This window comes from Pinus tabuliformis, chromosome J (genome assembly GCF_031772625.1).
Source record: "Pinus tabuliformis cultivar Carrire ecotype Pingquan chromosome J, CPIR1, whole genome shotgun sequence".
NCBI lineage: Eukaryota > Viridiplantae > Streptophyta > Pinopsida > Pinales > Pinaceae > Pinus > Pinus tabuliformis.
In genome coordinates, this window is record NC_142295.1 from 1,310,795,807 (window position 1) to 1,310,809,319 (window position 13,513).

The window sequence follows — 13,513 nt, forward strand, 5'->3', positions numbered from 1 at the left end:
TAGACCATTGGGCCATGGAGTGAACAGAAGGGTAGCAGAACTAGAATTAACTCATTAATGGGAGTGTTTAAAGGGAAAGCTAGCAGAGTACAATGCAAGTCTTTGGGCCAGAGGGGTGAATGGTCTTAACAAGGGTGAGAGAGCAATTAAGAATTCTCAGACTGGGATTAAAATGAAGAACAGAGGATAATCAGAAACAAAGGGCAATTAAGAATCCTTTGCTATAGATTACAGAGAGACAACCTAAACTAAGGAGCAATTAAGAATTCCTTAACTTAGATAATTAGTAGAAAACATTTAAATGCATAACAATTAAAACAGAGTGAAATTAAGCAAATTCTGAGATATCATTCCATGTTATAGCATTCATATACAGAAATACATTAAAGATTGTGGAAAAACTTTCAGAAAAATAACAACAACATAAGAAAATACTTGTCTGCACTTTGCTCTACACATGGATCCTGTGAAATATCTTGTCTTTATTCATCAATCCATCTTGTTGGTCTAGTCATTGATACAATAGCTTTACACTCTTTGATCAAGAAGTCTACAGAAATGTCTAAGAATCCACCCTACATACTTCGAATTGTGAAGTATTTATACAAAATGTATTACAAAATATCTCAAACTAACTTGAGATTTAATCTAGGAAATATAAATATCTTCTTGCAAGAAGATAGAGATAGCTATTGAATTGTTTTCATGCTATCCGATTTATTGTGGTGCTGCTAGCTTTTATGGTTGGATTTAATCCCTTTATGCTGGCTTGCTATTGTGGTTTTTTACGCTCGAATCTTCTTTAACTTTTAACTTTCACCTGATACTCTTTGACACTGATACACTTTGGCATGCTGACCTATTTTCATTTGTTTATCTGACTGTTCTACTTTTACGGTACAATAACCTTTTTACTGTAAATTTCTTACAGTAAATCAGTGATCTTTTCCCACCATTCATTATTAGGTAACTTGACATTCATCAGTCGTCTATATATCTCATCATCCTCGATATACCTGACAAAATTGGTGATGAACAAGTGTTTTATCTCGTGTTGGAGGAAAAACAAGTTCTCAAATGTATTATACAAAACTTTGCCTGTTGGCAGTGATTTTATTGCTGAAGTGCTAGCTTGTTCTTTAGCTAACTACCTGAGTCTATTATCATAGTCCTGTTGTGTCATAAGTTTGTCATTAATGACCAATGGATTGGGCAATCCTTTCTCCCTCAAAATTTGGAACTTAGCCATGAATCTATCAATGGCTACCTGCATGTTTTGGCACTTTTCCTCCAAGTTTAGCATTAGGTTTCTCCTGGAAAGGACATTCCTCATTTCCAAAATGGTTTTAGTTTTGTCTTCTATATCCAGCTCATGAAGCTCATACTTGTTTTTTCTGTTAAGGAAGTGGATGAGTCTATTGGCATCCTTAGGCATGTCTCCCAATTCCTCCTTGACTTTTTGGATAGCTTCTATAGCTATCTTTATCCATTATGTCTACTAAAAGATAACTTGAATAAATGGCCAAATATCATTGATAGAGTCAATGATATTGGACCATAATAGTTCCTTGGCTTGTCCAAGGGGTTTCTCCAATGTTAGGTTTTTCTCCATAGCTTTGACTCTTTCACTCATTCTATTGGCCTTTTGTGCCTCTTCCTTTTGCATAATTTGGGCAAGTTTGTAGTCATTTTCTAAACTTGCCACCTTTTCTCTTAGTTTGTTCATTTCTGTAGCCTGGATTGACATTTCATTCATGGCTCTGATTAATTTGTCTACCTCTTCTCCTAATGTACCTGCTGTTGTAGACTCTGCTGTGACTGGCAATGATGTGGCAGGTGGAGTTGTAGGTGCCGGTGAAACTGTGAGTGTGGAAGGGATTGTTGTAGATGTTGGCATTATTATACATATGTTGTACTTGATGGCAACCCACTCATCTCAGATGATAAATTATAGTGCAACAAAGTTCACGCACTTTCATGAAGATAAAATTTTCTTTCATGTAGAGAAACGTTCACGCACTTTCATGAAGATAAAAGTTTCTTTCATGTAGAGAAAAGTTCACGCACTTTCATGAAGTTAAAAGTTTCTTACATGTAGAGAAAAGTTCACACACTTTCATGCAAAGAAAAGTTTCTTTCATGTAGAGAAAAGTTCACGCACTTTCATGCAGAGAAAAGTTTCTTTCATATAGAGAAAATTTCACGCACTTTCATGAAGAGAAAAGTTCACGCACTTTCATGGTTGGCTCATGGTATTAGTCCGACAGTTTTTGATCCTATGGTTTTGGTCCGTGGTATTGCATCCAAAAGTGTTGACCCCAAGTATTGGGTCCATGGTATTGTTTTGTTATGGTTTTGGACCATGGTATTGTGGAAGGCCTAAGACTATAAAAGAGGAAGGAGATCATTTGGCAAAGCATCATCTGAATTAATTGAATATCTAATAAGTGCTAGATCTGAAATATTTATGATTTGGGTTATGGTGCAGATCTGGATCTGAATGAAGGAGGAACCTTAGCACATAAAGAAGGATAAGTTCTATTGATGGGTCATAATCTTTAAGCTTGAATGATAGTATCTTTGTATGATTTTGATCTGGTATATGTGGCACATGCTTGATCTATAAATCTGATAATCTGGGTTAATTAGTGTTTGAATATTTGAAAGAGTGAATTATCCTTTATAGATCTGTACGCAGGTTCAGTGAAGTGAAAGCGCATATACACGTCGGTTCAGTGATTGAAAACAGCGTATACGTAGGTTGTTCCAAACACAGGAGCATATGCACGTAGGTTTCAAGTTGTTGAAGTTGTGTATATCTTTTTAGTTGTGATCTAGCTGCTCCTGTTTATTACTGCAGTGTTCTGGGTTCAGAATTTGGTGTGTGTTACTGTGTTCTGGGTACAACTGTTAGAGAAGTGTTTACTTGATTCAGTGCTAATTGGGAAAAGGAGATTGTTTGATGCAGATATACTTGATGATTGATTGATGTTCATGGATCCAGTCTGAAAATTTATGAAACGAGGTCCCTGGAAGAAAGAGAAGGTTGTAGCCTTCAGTAGGCCAGCACCTACATACTAGTATCTTGGCTAGTACAAGAGCTAAGGGGGTTGTAGCTCCCTTCCAGGAGAGCCTGGAAAACGAGAGAGGGTTGTAGCTCTCTATAGGTTGCAGCCTGCGTACTGGTAAAGGACTGCACCAGTACAAAATCATTGTAAAAAGAAGTTTCTAATTGAAAGAAGATAGAGACATATTGCAGCAGGTGGTTTTCACCCACATTGGGTTTCCACCTTATATCTGGTGTTCTTTGGTGTGACTATCTATTTTTCCTGTTCTTGTTCATTATTATATGGTATTGACATACATATTAATGATCAACATCTGAAGAATAAATTAAAGGATAAATTTGAAAGGTATATTGAAAGAGTTTGATAATACTGATTCACCCCCCCCCCCCCCCTCTCAGTATTATTTCCAACAATTGGTATCAGAGCAGGTCCTTCAGAAGAAGCTTGATCGCTTGAAGGAAGATCTTTCATCGTGAGCAACTACGAGAGGGAAGCATCAATTAGGCCACCGATTTTTGATGGGAAAAACTTCGTATATTGGAAGGTAAGAGTTACTACCTATCTTCAATATCTTGGTACAGAAGTCTGGGATATCATAGATACAGGGTATACTTTTCCATCAGCAACTCCTACAGATCCGGCTGAGAAGAAGAAATATGAAACAAATGCAAAGGCAATCAATACTCTATTAGGATGTCTATCTCAATCAGAATTTGTCAAGGTTATGCAGTATAAATCCGCAAAAGAAATATGGGACAAGATTGTACTGAGCTATGAAGGAGATGATCAGGTAAAACGAGCAAAACTTCAAACCCTCAGAATTCAGTATGAAAATATCAGAATGCATAATGATGAAAGTGTGGCTAACTATTTCCTTCGTGTAGATGAGATTGTTAATTGTATGAAAAACTTGGGTGAAGAAATAAAAGAGGCTATTGTGGTTGAAAAAGTTCTAAGATCTTTGTCCCCTAGGTTTGAATCTAAATTTTCTGCAATAGAAGAAAAAGAGAATCTACGAAACCTTACAATGTCACAGCTGCACGGAATTCTAACTTCTTATGAAATGAGGAAAGGAGGACCATCAGACAGGAGAGAAGCTGCTTTCAAGGCTTCAAGCAAAGGAGACTACTATGAATCAGGACACGTGTTAGAAGAAGAAGAAGAATCAAATTTTGTCAAGAACCTTTAACGGGGTGCTGGAAGATTCCAAGGTAAGTTACCTTTCAAATGCTTTGCTTGTGGAAGAGTAGGTCACTATGCTGCCAAATGTCCTCATAAGGATAAGATTGACAAGGGGAAGGAACCTGTTAGATGGAACAAGAAACAAAATGCAAATAAGAAAAGCTATTACACTCATGAAGATAGTGATGGACTATCAAATAGTGATGAAGATGAACGAGGTAATAATTATAAACTTTTAATGGCTTTTGAAGATGATGATTACATGGATGCTATAGATGAAGAAGGTTTTTATGAAGAAATCTCTAAACTCAAAGTCTGTTTAGAAGAGAAAAATATGATTATTGATTCTCTGCAATGTCAACTGGCTGAAAGGGAAAAACATCATGAAAAATTGGAATGTGAAATTGTTGGTCTTAGAAAAGAGATTGAGAAAACAAAAGCTCTTAATCTTAAATTCATTAAAGGATCTGATACTCTGAATGAGATTATCAATGTGCAGCATTCTCCACTAATCAAGACAGGTCTGGGATATAATGGAGAAGCATCACAAGCATCCACTTCCAAAAGTTATCTTGATGCAGCAAGGAGGAGTGAGCAAAGGCCTAATAGAAATCATCAGGTAAATCAGGGACAGTTTTCCTCAATAATGAACAAAGACTATCAGGAAAATCGGGGACAATCTACTTTAAGGACAAACAAAAGCTACAACCAGCCACAGGTAAAACCTTCTCAATTTACCTCAAGAATGGATTCCAATAGGAACTACAATAATTTGGCTGGTAGATTTGATAATCACAGGAGTTTCTTCAATGGCCAATGTTTCTCATGCCATAACTTTGGCCACAAAGCTGCTCAATGTGTTGCCTATAAGACAATCATGACTAGAGAAGCTTAAAAACAAAGAAATATGACTGGAATCACGAAAAGGACCTATAACAACTTTTCGGCCCTTGAAAATGAAATTGAATGTTCTATTTGTAATAACTTCAGTCATGAAGATTCTGAATGCAGGAGCAGGTTTGGGAAGACAACTCAGAAGGAACAAATCTCAAGTGCCAGAACATGGAGAATGAAGGAACCACAATGAGAAAGATGTGGGATAGCTTTATATGCAGAAGGACAAGAAAATCAATGGTACATCGACAGTGGATGTTTGAAGCATATGACAAGTGATAAAGAAAAACTTCAATCATATAGTGCTTTAGAAAAGGGAAAGAAAGTTTCATTTGGAAATGATACCCCTGCAGTCATAAAAGGAAAAGGCACTGTTCAGTTGAAAGAAAGAGTCAAAGCTGGAAATGTTTTGTATGTTGATGGCCTGAAGCATAATCTACTGAGTGTCAGTCAGATGTGCGACCAAGGAACTGAGGTAATATTTCGATCAAATGGATGTAGTGTTCGTGATCTTGATACAGGAAAAACAGTGATCAAAGGCAGAAGAACTCCAAATAATTTATACATATTTGAAGAAGGACAACAACAATGCTATTTGAGCAAGGATGATGACCACTGGTTATGGCACTAGAGGTTGGGGCATCTAAGCTTTTCACAAATAAGGAAAGCATGCAAATACCATGCAGTTCGTGGTCTTTCGGATATCAAAATTCCAGACAACACCATATGCAAATCATGTCAGTTTGGTAAGCAAACCAGAACTAACTTCCCTGAGAAGGAAGGATCAGCCAGCAGGCCTCTTGAACTAGTCCATACAGATGTATGTGGTCCATTTAGGACAAGGTCACCTCGAGGAGAAGAATACTTTATATTATTCATTGACGACTTCTCCAGGATGGTTTGGTTAGGACTTATGAAACACAAAGACGAAGCATTCGAAAAATTCAAATATTTCAAAGCCTTGGATGAAAACGAATCAGATCAAAAAATTAAGTGCCTCAGGTCTGACAGAGGTGGGGAGTTTACCTCAAATGAATTCTTCGATTTCTGTGAAGAACATGGAATAAGAAGGGAATTCTCTACAGCTAGGACTCCTCAACAAAATGGAGTGGTGGAAAGGATGAAAAGAACGGTTCAACAAATGGCTCGTGCTATGCTTGATGAGTCTGGAACTCCCGCAACCTTCTAGGGTGAAGCTGCATTTGCTGCAATTGTTATTCTCAACAAAACAAATGTCTGAGTGAACAGCACTCAAACTCCTCATGAGCTCTGGTATGGTGAGACTCCTTCGGTAAAGCATTTCAAAATTTTTGGAAGCAAATGCTATATTAAGAATAATGATGAACAGCTTGGCAAACTTGAACCTAGAGCAAATGAAGGCATTCTCCTTGGTTATTCTCCCCACAGCAAAGCATATAAGTGTTACAATAAAAGACTTAGAAGAATTGTTGACAGCATTGATGTGGTGGTTGATGGAAAAGGAAACATTCCTAGGCAAGTAAATTATGAAAATATCAAAGAGGATGAAGACTACCCTCCAAATCAGACTGAAGATGAAGAAGAACCTCAAGAGGCACCAGAGGAACAGACAAGGATAGAAGAGAAGACTCCATCCAAGTATGTTCAAAAGAATCATCCAAAATCTCAAATCTTGGGGCAAAAGGAGGTAGGTGTACAAACAAGAAGAACAATTGCAGAAGCTTCAATCTATTTGGCATTACTCTCCTCCACTGAACCACAAAATGTAAGAGAGGCATGCAAAGATGAATGTTGGGTCAAGGCAATGGATGAAGAACTTGAGCAGATCGAAAAGAACAACACTTGGGAGTTGGTTCCTAGACCAAAAGATAAGAATGTCATAGGGACAAAATGGGTCTTCAAAAATAAGTTGAATGAAAATGGGGAAGTAAATAGAAACAAGGTTAGACTTGTTTGTAAAGGGTATGCTCAACAAGAAGGAATAGACTTTGAAGAAACTTTTTCTCCTGTTGCAAGATTTGAGGCCATCCAAATGTTCCTTGCTCTCTTAAGCTTTCAGAAGTTCAAAGTATTTCAAATGGACATGAAATCAGCCTTTCTGAATGGAGACTTAGAAGAAGAAGTGCACATTGAGCAACCAGATGGCTTCATCCTTGGGAATGATCCAAATCTTGTATGCAGACTAAAAAAGGCTCTCTATGGTCTTAAACAGGCTCCAAGGGCTTGGTACTACCGTTTGGACAAATATCTTCATCAACAAGGTTTTTCAAAAGGATCAGCAGATAGCAATCTTTATATAAAAATTGAAAATGACAAATTGTTAATACTTGTTGTGTATGTAGATGATATTATCTTTGGCAGCAATGAAGAAGCTATGAGTCAAAGCTTTTCCTTGGTGATGCAGAAAGAATTCGAAATGTCTTTGCTTGGAGAACTGACATATTTTCTTGGATTGCAAATCCAACAAAATGAAGGCGGTATCTTTTTGTCTCAAACCAAGTATCTCAAGTAGATCTTGAAGAAATATGGCATGGAAGATGCAAAACCAGTATGTACCCCTATGGTTACAGGATGCAGCCTCAGTGAAAATGATGAATCTGTAGCAGTGCATCAACCAACCTATAGATCCATGATTGGAAGTCTTCTTTATTTGACAGGTACTCGACCAGACATCATGCATGTAGTGGGAATAGTTGGAAGATTTCAGGCAAATCCTAAAGAAACCCATCTTCAGGCAGTAAAGAGAATTTTCAAGTATCTTCAAGGAACTCAAAACTATGGCTTATGGTATCCTAGAGATACAGATCTCCCTCTACATGCTTATACAGATGCAGATTGGGCTGGAAGCGTGGATGACAGAAAGAGCACAAATGGTGGAGCATTCTTTATGGGTTCCAGATTAGTATCTTGGTTCAGCAAGAAACAGAGTTCGATTGCTTTATCTATAGTTGAAGCGGAATATGTGGCTGCTGCATCTTGTTGTACTCAACTTCTTTGGATGATGCAAACCTTGTAGGACTTTCAAATCACTTGTACACCACCTATCTCCATATTATGTGATAATACAAGTGCAATCAGCATTTCTAAGAACCCAGTCATGCATTCAAAAACCAAGCACATACCAATCAAGTATCACTTTCTCTGGGAACAAGTGTTGGAACAAAAGGTCAAGTTGGAGTATGTTTCTTCTAAGGAACAAGTTGCTGATATTCTCACCAAACCACTGCCCAAGGAGACATTTGAATACCTCAGACAGAAGCTGGGGGTAGTTGATGCATCATCTTGCTATTAAATCTTGTCTATTTCAGAGAAAAAAGGGTGTACGCAAGTTTCCTGAGGAGGATCCGGTTACATACGCAGGTTTGTGCAGATATAGTCGCGTACATGGATGCTTGATGGATATCAGTAGGGACAGGCTCTGGTTATGGTGGAGATAATCTGAATTGGGTCTGACAGAGACCTTCTGGCACAGGTTCAGGGGGAGCAGATAAACTTCTAATGATGCATTGTTGGCATTATCTTAGAAGCTTTTGGTTCAAGTTCATAGCTGTTGTTCGTTTCAGGTGGAACAAATGCAGAGAAAGAACAGAAGGAAATCATGGTTGCTGATCTGAATGGTGATTGACAGATGCTGCTGCTATCAGTTATTGTGACTTTCATAAGCCTTGCTCTAGATATTTTGTCTCTATGTTTTGTCAAGGTCATGTAACGGCCTATTTTTGGTTCCCCACTATGCCTGGGATGAAGATGTAATGTATTTGGTTGTCATATGTAATTCTCTGATGTATTCCCACTTGGTTGGGTGGATGATTCCCACTTGGTTGGGTGATGGATGTATGTATTGAGTCTTTTGGTGATAGGAAGGTCTTTTATGATGTATAAGTCATCGTTCTTCTTGTAAAACATCTTTTTGCAGACCTTGCTTATAGTCAGGGGGAGCATGAATAACACACTTCAGCAGAGTAGAGACTTCAGCATGTACTCAGAGGAAGCATGGAAAAAGTGGTACACCCTGGAATATACAAAGGGGGAGCTCATTCAGAGATTTCAGCAGGTACTCAGGGGGAGTATGGGCAGCAGAATGTTCATCTACGAAAGAGATTATCTTGGTCTGCCCTTTGCCCTTGATGTCAAAGGGGGAGAGTGATTGGTTGTTGTTGCCATCAAGTCCAAAGGGGGAGATTGTTGGCATTATGATACATATGTTGTACTTGATGGCAACCCACTCATCTCAGATGATAAATTATAGTGCAACAAAGTTCATGCACTTTCATGAAGATAAAAGTTTCTTTCATGTAGAGAAAAGTTCATGCACTTTCAGGAAGATAAAAGTTTCTTTCATGTAGAGAAAAGTTCATGCACTTTCATGAAGATAAAAGTTTCTTTCATGTAGAGAAAAGTTCACGCACTTTCATGCAGAGAAAAGTTTCTTTCATGTAGAGAAAAGTTCACGCACTTTCATGCAGAGAAAAGTTTCTTTCATATAGAGAAAATTTCATGCACTTTCATGTAGAGAAAAGTTCCTTTCATGAAGAGAAAAGTTCACGCACTTTCATGGTTGGCTCATGGTATTAGTCCGACAGTTTTTGATCCTATGGTTTTGGTCTGTGGTATTGCATCCAAAAGTGTTGACCCCAAGTATTGGGTCCATGGTATTGTTTTGTTATGGTTTTGGACCGTGGTATTGTGGAAGGCCTAAGACTATAAAAGAGGAAGGAGATAATTTGGCAAAGCATCATCTGAATTAATTGAATATCTAATAAGTGCTAGATCTGAAATATTTATGATTTGGGTTATGGTGCAGATCTGGATCTGAATGAAGGAGGAACCTTAGCACATAAAGAAGGATAAGTTCTATTGATGGGTCATAATCTTTAAGCTTGAATGATAGTATCTTCGTATGATTTTGATCTAGTATATGTGGCGCATGCTTGATCTATAAATCTGATAATCTAGGTTAATTAGTGTCTGAATATTTGAAAGAGTGAATTATCCTTTATAGATCTGTACGCAGGTTCAGTGAAGTGAAAGCGCGTATACATGCCTGTTCAGTGATTGAAAATAGCGTATACGCAGGTTGTTCCAAACACAGGAGCATATGCATGCAGGTTTCAGGTTGTTGAAGTTGTGTATATCTTTTTAGTTGTGATCTAGCTACTCTTGTTTATTACTGCAGTGTTTTGGGTTCAGAATTTGGTGTGTTTTACTATGTTCTGGGTACAACTATCAGAGAAGTGTTTACTTGATTCAGTGCTAATTGGGAAAAGGAGATTGTTTGATGCAGATATACTTGATGATTAATTGATGTTCATGGATCCAGTCTGAAAATTTATGAAACGAGGTCCCTAGAAGAAAGAGAAGGTTGTAGCCTTTAGTAGGCCAGCACCTACATACTAGTATCTTGGCTAGTACAAGAGCTAAGGGGGTTGTATCTCCCTTCCAGGAGAGCCTGGAAAACGAGGGTTGTAGCTCTCTGCAGGCTGTAGCCTGCATACTGGTAAAGGATTGAACCAGTACAAAATCATTGTAAAAAGAAGTTTCTAATTGAAAGAAGATAGAGACATATTGCAGCAGGTGGTTTTCACCCACATTGGGTTTCCACCTTATATCTGGTGTTCTTTGGTGTGACTATCTGTTTTTCCTGTTCTTGTTCATTATTATATGGTATTGACATACATAGTAATTATCAACATCTGAAGAATAAATTAAAGGATAAATTTGAAAGGTATATTGAAAGAGTTTGATAATACTGATTCACCCCCCCCCTCTCAGTATTATTTCCAACAGTAGATACTATAGGTATGACATTTGTGGAAGTTGTGGCTATGTCAGTTTGTTTTAATTGGATCAAGCTATCCAATTCTTTCTCTATCTCCCTTAGTTGATCATTGAGTTGTAGGACCAAGTCCATCAATTCTTCGTGCCTTATTTGATTTTCCAACACTTCCTATGTCTGGGGATGCTGCAATTGAGGGATCTTCATTTGTTTTTTCAGTGCTGCATGGTCATCATTTTTATTTTTTATCAACTGTTCCATTGCCTTGATGTCTTTGGGATCATGTCCCAATTCAATTACTAAGTCTTCCAAAGACTTAATTCTAGTATCCTTGGCCTATGAGGAGGCCTTCTCCAACTGATATTGAGCTGAGATGTTGGTTAATGAACTTTGTAGCTGATGGGAAGCCATGGCTTTACCTGTCAGGGTGGAGTATATCATCTCTCCAGCCTGTTTATGAAATTATATTTGGTCAATGGGATGAATATCCCTTGCCAACACCTCAAAATCAATCTTTTTGAAATTTGTTGATGTCTTTGGTTGTTGCACAGTGGGCTTTATGAAAGACATTTGTAGTTTTCCCTCTTTGATGTCAAAAGCTGACATCAACCTAGTTTGATTGGTGGGTGTGTGTTTGAGATACTGAGCATAAGTTTGTGCCTTCAGTTTCTCATTCCTAGGCTTGATTTCTTTATATCTATCCTTTATGTCTTTGTCCTTATCAGCAGGTCTACTGAATGAAGACACTTCCACACTTAGTTGCCTTTCCAACATTTGAGTTTGTGAGGTGGATGGTTCCTGTGTCTCCCCAGATGGGGTTGTGCCCTTGCTTCTATCCAACTCAGTGTTGGTCACCTGTGCTGATCCTTTTGTATCTTCCTGTTCAGAAATAGGATTAAGCCTTTGCCTTTTGCTATGACTGGTTTCACACTGTACATTAGATGTATCCATGCCTGAAGTGGAGGCTCCCTCTCTATTTCTCTTGGTATTTCATTCTTCATTTTGGAGAGTCTGCATGATAGGAGGGGTACTCATGGTGGCTTCTTGATGTTCAATTACCTTCAGAAATGAGCTCTCATCAAGCTGCCTCTCTAAACCAATCAAGGTATTTTCAATGTCTACCTTTGTAAAATCTTTATCTATAAGAGTGTTCTCCAACCACTCAGATTGATTGGCATATGCTTCTATCTCAGGTATGGGGTGATGAATGTAAGGCCCCAATTTGACCTTTTGCCTAATTCTGGTCATGAATCCTTGAGGGTCATATCTCCACATGAAACTTTTTTGGAATTTCATTTCTTGCAAAATGAAATATGCCTCCTTCCTTGCTTCTCTATAATTACAAATGAAATGACCCAATTGATTTTTTACTCTAAACTGGGTTTTCTTCTTGGCCGAAACAAAATTGACTTCATCTGCGTTCATTATTTGCCTATAATATTCCAAAGAAAATAACCTCATGGGGAGGTATTTGGGTAGTTTATATGGTGCAAACTAGAACCCATAGATCCTTATCTCTGTGCGGTTTTGGTAAAGCTACCAATCTCCCACTTTTTTTTTGCTTGGATAGCTGGAGGACTCTTTTTATCTCTAGACTCATCCTAGGTGTAGGATTTACTGTGAGCATAGTCATGACTAGATGAACAAAAGAATATATGAAATCTGAATAGTTGTATGGTGATTCAAATTTGTGGAATAGTGGGGTCCAAAAATTGACAGACCTGGGTTGGCCTCTGGTATCAAGCTTCTGGAGAGTGAAACGAAACTTGTCTAAGTGATAATACAAAAATAGGTGGTATAATACATATTAGTATTTGAATACTCTGTCATTGCTCATTCTAGTAAACTTCTCATGCATTCTATCAGCTATGAACTGGGCATAATCATACATGGTTGTAGGAGGTTGTCCTGGGGTGTAAATGGACATGAAGGCAAGTATAAGCTCATCAATGTATTCACTTGTAGTGTAGCCCAATATACATGATATCATGGTCACAATATTCTTGCCCCTTGTAGAGAAAATAGCTGACATATATGGAAGGGGATCTTTAGGAACGTGTTTTTCTTCTACAATGAAGGTTTGAAACAACTGGGCCAATATTGATGGACTTAGCTTGGCATACTATTCTAATAGGTCTCCAATTGAGAGTGGGGTTAGGTTTGATCCTCATTGGAAATGTAACATTTCATTGATGGATTTAGCTGTGATAGTAAACAACACCTTTTGGTCATGAGACATTATGGTTCTATGGCTAGGGATGTAGCATGCATGGCACATATGGATAATTTCTGATGTATGTACTTCAATTATTATCATATTATAATAATTATCAATTTATATTATAATTATGATTTTTCTTGCAATGCAATGTCATTTGAATGGTTTAGGTATCTGTTTTTTCTCAAACAATGAATTTTGAGCAAGAGCTCTTATGCACTTGTATCTTTAATTTGGAAATCCCTATTAGCCAGGGGAAGGTGGTCCAAGTCTAAATGTGGAGTTGTAATAGGTCTAACATTCATGGCGATAGGGGCATCAATTATTCAGTTCTTGTGGATTTGAATTAGGCTCTAGGGGTTTATTCAAAGGTTTTGAATGGAAATTGGAAACTAT